Source organism: Carassius gibelio, chromosome B22 (assembly GCF_023724105.1).
Source record: "Carassius gibelio isolate Cgi1373 ecotype wild population from Czech Republic chromosome B22, carGib1.2-hapl.c, whole genome shotgun sequence".
In the NCBI taxonomy this organism is placed as follows: domain Eukaryota; kingdom Metazoa; phylum Chordata; class Actinopteri; order Cypriniformes; family Cyprinidae; genus Carassius; species Carassius gibelio.
Genome location: NC_068417.1, coordinates 30,945,163 through 30,952,591, shown reverse-complemented (window position 1 = coordinate 30,952,591; position 7,429 = coordinate 30,945,163). Strand labels below are relative to the sequence as shown.

The 7,429-nt window shown below is 36.8% G+C and overlaps 1 long non-coding RNA gene across 1 annotated transcript; it reads right to left on the bottom strand.

The window, feature by feature from the left end:
• Positions 1-3,025: 3,025 nt before the first annotated feature.
• LOC127987540 (uncharacterized) lies at positions 3,026-7,417 on the bottom strand. The gene is made up of 5 exons (XR_008161241.1): positions 7,279-7,417; positions 6,963-7,132; positions 3,888-3,928; positions 3,453-3,779; positions 3,026-3,290 (listed from the first exon to the last, which is right to left on the bottom strand). It is a non-coding gene; the product is annotated as an uncharacterized LOC127987540 (long non-coding RNA).
• Between the last annotated feature and the right edge of the window lie 12 nt (positions 7,418-7,429).

The window sequence follows — 7,429 nt, the reverse complement described above, 5'->3', positions numbered from 1 at the left end:
TGATATTAACCCTTTTGAAATGAAGGAACTCTCATCAATTCTTTCCTCAGTATGCACAGCGACTGCAGATTTAAGAGCTTTCACAAACCCCACGCTCTTTGGTTGTGGTTTCTGCTTGCGCTTCAACACTAAGCAATCTGCGATAATGTGCTCTTTTTTGTTACATTTAAAACATGTATTGCTCCTCTGTATTATGAGGTGGACTAAATAAGGAACGTGACGTTTGAGATTGCGAACTGTCAATCTGTAACTTTTCAGGACATGCAGAGGCATATACATTCTTGTGGGTTAAAATAAAATCATCTGCAAGTACAGCTGCGTGTGACTACTACGCGTTCCTTCCCGAGTAATCAACAGAACTAGGTGAAAACGGCTCTAACGGTGGTAAGCCGGCCTTGGCTTCGACCTCTGCCTCCACGTCAGCATCAACTCATCCACTACGCTTTCCTCGTGCCCAGAAATGAATTGCGCCAGAGCCACGCCATTCACGATAACCTCTCCACCCATTTCATCGCCTCCAACGTTTGACATAGGCAACACCTGCAACTCATTCAAACGCAAGATCAGTATTCATTTTATTTCTTTTTTAAAAGACTGTTTACTTACAACAATCTGAAAATGATCTGCGATCTGCATGAATAAATCCTGCTTCCTGCATGAATAAATTTCTGTACAGATGGACTGGTAACAAAATCTTGCAACTTAAACACTTCCAAAATTAATAACCAACCAATAAGCATTACACTACTACACCGCATGAGAAAATCTAACACAAAGTATAATGTTATAAATGTAGACTACATACATGAAAAAAGTAAAAACTTTAGATGTTCATGTTGATATGCATCATCACAGTCTTTTGAAAAGGGTCCACTGCTTTTTACCATGTATTTGTATATGAGTGCTCCATCTCCTCCCTTTAGCTTTCTCAGGATGGAATGAACTCTTGTTGAATAAGATCAACTTTAAAAAAGAAATGGTCTCAATTAAACCAATGAGGAAAATCTCATCCTGAGAATTAAAACCTATAATTGTAATTTCTCCACACTAGGACAGAGTGAAAATAGCATCTGTGTTTTAAGTTTTTGTACCTTTGAACTTTCTGGTGCCACTTTACATTTTACATCTGGCAAAATGTGCGTTCGACTTCATGAAGCACTGCGCAAACCGATTGCAGTCTGACTTGAAGCAGTTGTTTTTTCCGACATGAATGTGGCATCAAAGTACCGCGAGAGTGTTTCGAGAGCAGCCGGCTGACTCTGCAGTTTCTCCAGAGCGGCTGCAGGAGCACTTCACGATTGGCCAGTTTCACCACATGACAATGATCACGTGTGTTTCAGGTTAGTCGAACCAGAGAATGTCTAATATGGCAAGAAGTTTCACTCTCACTACACTTCGGGCTTCTGAACTGGTTGCAGTCCCACTCTGATTCCATATGAGGGCGCTCACATGATGAGTGCAGAATGAATGGAGGTCAATGGCGGTATACCCCTCAAAATCCAATTTTCTCATGATATAATTTTTTGTCTAGTAATTTGAATGTTGTATTTGAAAGGAGATGCAAAGAAATTACACATTGCTGGGTGCTAGATTTTTTAGAGTCACTTATTTGCTTTAAAAAGTCTTTTAAAATGTGTATGATGTCATACACATCTTATGACCAGAGATACTGCTTTACGGTAATCCTTCAGTCACTTTGGTGCTTTCAGCAATCGAGTAAGGGAAGAGTCCCCCTCCCAAAAACACATATCATTACAATCTGTGGTAGCCCAAAATTTCACAGTACATACACAACAATAGGCAGATAAAAGTGCCAGCAACCAAAAAAAGTTGCTCTGTTGAAAAGAAAAACTCTGAGGCGAAAAAGTAATCAGTCGTAATCAGTCCTTCACTGACCAATCAGCGTTCATTAGCAGAATGCTAACGTGTTATGGGCAACAACAACTCAACCTGTAATAAATCGAAAGGACATAAGTACTCGTTCATTCAACTTTCGACCCATAACCCATGTTGAACTTGCAAAACCTACAATCAGATCTGAGATTTCTCAATGGCAATTGGGTGAAAGGGACAAATTTAGCCGTCTAGCCCCATAGACTCCCATTCATTTTGCACTCATGTCGATTGCCCCCAGTGGAACTCTGGTGGAACTGCAACCAAAATTAGGTACAATAGGACTTAATAGGGAGTGGAAAGGCTAGTCGAACCTTTTCAGTTCCAATAATGGCAACAAATCTGTGTTTTTAGAATGGTAAAAGCATTTTTTTTTTTTTTTTTGTGGAAATTGTGATACATAACCTTGCAGTCTAGAGTAAGATTTAAGATAATATGTTTATTCAAAAAGGTTGCATGACATTGATGTAAAGGTGAAATCATAAAAATCTGACTTCTCATTGCTGTCTTTACAGTTATATACCTGAAGTACAATTACGTAACTTGGTTATCAGTTTATGTGCATATGACAGGAATTTTCAGCTCAAACTGTTACACTCACAATTGTTTGTTTTATCTTATGTTTATTCAAGGTTATGTAAGAAGTTATTTGTGTGTGTGTGTGTGTGTGTGTGTGTGTGTGTGTGTTTGCCAGACCAAGGTTTACTTTATATATTCCCAAAAAAGGGTGGTGTTAAAATGGCTTAATTTTTAAGAAGTTTTAAGATCGAAAGTGAGTTAAAGTCCTACAAGGGTTGTTTGGGGATCTGTTTTTTCAAGAGCCAAGATTTTGTTGGCTAAAGGTTTCTTATACATTATGTTATAAACACTAAAATGGTTAAAAGACTTAAAGTGAAGAAAGCAGATTAATTAAACTTTGTTGGTGCATGTTAAAGCCTTACCAAATTATTTGCCTGTTTTAATGTGCTTTTTTTTTTTTTCTTTTTCTGTAAATTACTGAACTTTTGATAATGGTTTGCTTCTTAGTGCTGTCCTCTAAAACAAATCTAATTGAAACAACAATATGGACATTCATTAAACTACCAAAACCATACATGAATAAGACATTAACTAGTTGATGTAAAAAGGCAGAATTTTATAGAATTTAAGTGCTTTACAAATATTGGGTGAATAAGAATGAATTTAATTAGACAGACACAATACAGACATTTTGATTCAATTAGTTGCAAAGAAGTCCAAGTTTACTTGATTTGATCAGAAATATATGATTAAATCATAATAAAAATTGAGCACTACAGCCACTACAATGTAAACACAGAGCAATGATGGTGATGCCACTGTATCTTCTCCTCGGTTTCTTTGATTAGTGAATGTGTTTTCTGTTTCTGCTCTGGATTCTGCAATAAAAACAATAAAGAAAAACAATATCATTGCACTGTGATAAATGAAACAAATCTGTCTTAAATTACAGATCTGAACACTTACTGTATTAAGATGTTCTAAAATTTTCTTTACAATTAATTAAAACCATCACACATTTATCAGTTACTTTCACACACCGTTGATGTTCAGCTCTACAGTCTCGTGTTCAGATGAGGGAGTGATGAGACAGGTATATTTTCCTGCCTCAGCGTGAGTGAGATCAGAGAGATTGATGGAGAAGTTTCCTCTCACATACTCTTCAGGGAAAGTTTTGGCTCTGTTCTTGTATCGTGGGTCCTGATCTTCTATTGAATCTTTACCCTGAACTATATCATACACAATCTTGCTGCCATTGTGTCTCCAGTGAACAGCAGTGTCTTAAAGTTTAATATGATGTTCAGCTGAAGAACATGGCAGGAGAACAGAACCACCAACAAAACCCTCTACTGTGAGCTGCAGACACACTGAAAAAAACACATACTTTAACTGTAAACACAAAGGTCTGCCATTAATACAGTATATGTTAATATGGCATGGATTTAACTCTTAAATGTAGTTTGTTTTGTTCTTACCTTTGGTAATGAGCACTGAAAGTACACAGATGAAGCAGCATCTACAGAAACAGAAAAATAAATCAGTAGATCTGAAATGACACTTTGCTACAATGTAAAGTAGTGAGTGTGCAGCTTTTATAACAGTGTGATTTTGCTGTCCCCTTAAAATAACTCAAAATAAACTGCTGGCCACAAAAGTGAGTACACCCCTGTGAAATGTCCAGGTTGGGCCCAAAGTGTCAATATTGTGTGGCCACTAGCCACCATTATTTCCCACACTACCTCAGCCCTCATGGGCATGGAGTTCACCAGAGCTTCAGAGGTTGCCACTGGAGTCCTCTTCCACTCCCCCATGATGACATCACGGAGCTGGTGGATGTTAGAGACCTTGCACTCATCCACCTTCCATTTGAGGATGCCCCACAGATGCTCAATCGGGTTTAGGTATGGAGACATGCTTAGCCAGTCCATCACCTTTACCCTCAGCTTCTGTGGTGTGTTTGGGGTCGGTATCATGTTGGAATACTGTCTCCGAAGGGAGAGGATCAATGCTCTGCTTCAGTATGTCACAGTACATGTAGCTCCAGTGCCGGCAGCACTCATGCAACCCCAGACCATGACACTCCCACCACAGTGATTGAGTGTAGGCTTTGTACCCCTCACCTGTTTGCCGCCACACACCATCTGAACCAAATAAGTTTATCTTGGTCTCATCGACCACAGGACATGGTTCCAGTAATCCATGTCTTTAGTCTGCTTGTCTTCAGCAAACTGTTTGCTGGCTTTCTTGTGCATCATATTAAGATGAGACTTCCTTCTGGGATGACAGCCATGCAGACCAATTTGATGCAGTGTGCATGCAGTCTGAGCACTGACAGGCTGACCTCCCACCCTTTCAACCTCTGCAGCAATGCTGGCAGCACTTATATGTCTATTTCCCAAATACAACCTCTGGATATGATGCTGAAGCACGTGCACAAACTTCTTTGGTCGACCATGTTGAGGCCTGTTCTGATTGGAACCTGTCCTGTTTAACCACTGTATGGTCTTGTCCACCGTGCTGCAGCTCAGTTTCAGGGACTTGGCAATCTTCTTATAGCCAATGCCATCTTTATGTAGAGCAACAATTCTTTTTTTCAGATCCTCAGAGAGTTCTTTGCCATGAGGTGCCATGTTGAACTTCCAATGACCAGTATGAGCGAGTGAGAGCAATAACACCAGATGAACACACCTGCTCCCCAGTCACACCTGAGACCTTGTAACTCTAACAAGTCACATGACACCGGGGAGAGAAAATGGCTGATTGGGCCGAATTCGGACATTTCACTTCGGTGTGTACTCACTCCTGTGGCCAGCAGTTTAGACATTAATGTCTGTTCTGATGAGTTATGTTGAGGGGACAGCAAATAAAATAAATTGTACCAAAGTGTAATTTCTTCAGTGTTGTCACATGAAAAGATATAATAAAATATTTACCAAAATGTGAGGGGTGTACTCACTTATGTGAGATGCTGTGTGGGAATATATTAATATAGAATATATATAAATTCACTAAAGTATACAGCTCAAACATCTTCGTTATTTATCATAACTTATAGACAAATTGAACCAGTTTTAATCATTTAATATAAATACAGTTTATTGCTACTTTGACATGTCTGCAAATTAATATATATATATATATATATATATATATATATATATATATATATATATAGATAGATAGATAGATAGATAGATAGATAGATAGCGTAATGATATAATGTAACACTCAATTCTCACTATTAACTACTTGGTTATTAGCATGCATATTAAGAACATATTGGCTTTGTATTAGTACTTATAAAGCACATATTGACCATATTTTAGATCCCTTAATGTATGGTTTAAATCACCATCTGTATTTATATAAGCAAATCCTTAAGATTTTATGGCTGAATGAGTATTTACACATCCCAAAGACTTTGCAACTCATTTAACAAATATTAAATCTATTGAATCGTGTGTATGCTGAAGTCATCTGTAAATATACAATTTAGTTAATGTTTATAAGAGGAGCATCGTCATACTTACTCTACTGATACAACATTAAATACCTTGAATGCACTCTAAGACTATCAAATTGCACAAAACTACACAAGCATCGAGATTCAAGATGATGAAACAAAATTGCTATTTCTTCTTTCTAAAAAACAAAATAATAATTGCAGCTATTTGCCTGACGATAAACTTGTTAATTAGGAATAAATGATACATTTATCTATTAAAGATATTTTTGAAACCAAAACACCACAGGCTAGTTGCAGATACGAGTTCTCAAACTATAGGCCCAGTACATGTGTTTGAAAGCATAAAATTTCATTCAGAATTCATCCAACATACCTGATCATCATGGTGCCCGAATTATAATAATATGTTTTATTTAAATGTATTAATATGGCTCGAATTTAAATTAAATTAAAAAAATTCAAACAAAAGAGTGCGTCGTACATGCTTTCGATATGCCACACTACGGATGACATCAGACGTAAGTGACGTCATTGGAACCCACGTGAACGATCAGAAATGTGCAGCAGATATTTGTTAATGAAACTCAAATGAACTTCAGTATATTCAAGACACCTCTCTGCCGTACTTCAATGTCTGTATCTGGACTCCAGTTCATCAAAATGTTTTATTTATAATATTATTTAGTAAGACTACAAAATATTGTGCCAGTTTCACAGATTTTTTTTTTTTTTTTATAGACTGTCATTAAGTGTTTCCACAGTTATTAGCATTAAAAATATAGCTTTAAAGTATATATATATATATATATATATTCCTTTTTAACAAATTATGTTCATTTATAACACTATAATGCTAATTAAGTTTTAAAATGTCAATTCAATTAGCTGTGTAGGAGTTTCTAAACAACGGCTGAGGAAATTATGGCAAATTTGAAAATTTTCTCTCATCTGACCAACATAATCAATCTCTGGCTGCATTAGTTATTAATATTTTCATCTGGCAGCTATAGACATCCTTACATGTTTTCATTTTAGTGAAATGAAAAGGAACAAATCAAATGAGATCATTAAATCAATAACTTACATGAGTATGATGATGATTCTTCCTTTCTTAAACTCATTTGAGAAAATTCTGGATTCTCAAGTGAATCATTTATCTGAATAATGTCTTATTCCTGCTGTCACTGAGTCTTTTCTTGTCTTGACTTCAGTTTGTTTGTCAGAGGAGCTTCCAGTTACATTTCCACTCGTGAGCTGCAAAAAAAAAACAGAAGAGAGAACTGAAAACAGGATTTTCCATGTAATGTCTTTCAAAATTGGTTTGATGTTAACAACACCAACAGATGCAGTTAAAAAACTGAAAAACAGTTACTCTCTGAAGAGAATATAGATATAGATACCTAATTTTTTTTGCTCCATATCTGGGCTTAGTCCAGAAAGGTCTTCTCTCACTTGCCTTCATCCTGACAGACTGAACAAGAGCTGTTGAAAACTGGATTGACTCTGTCAATCTGAGGAGAGGAGAGTAAGCTGTCAGACCTGATGAGCAGG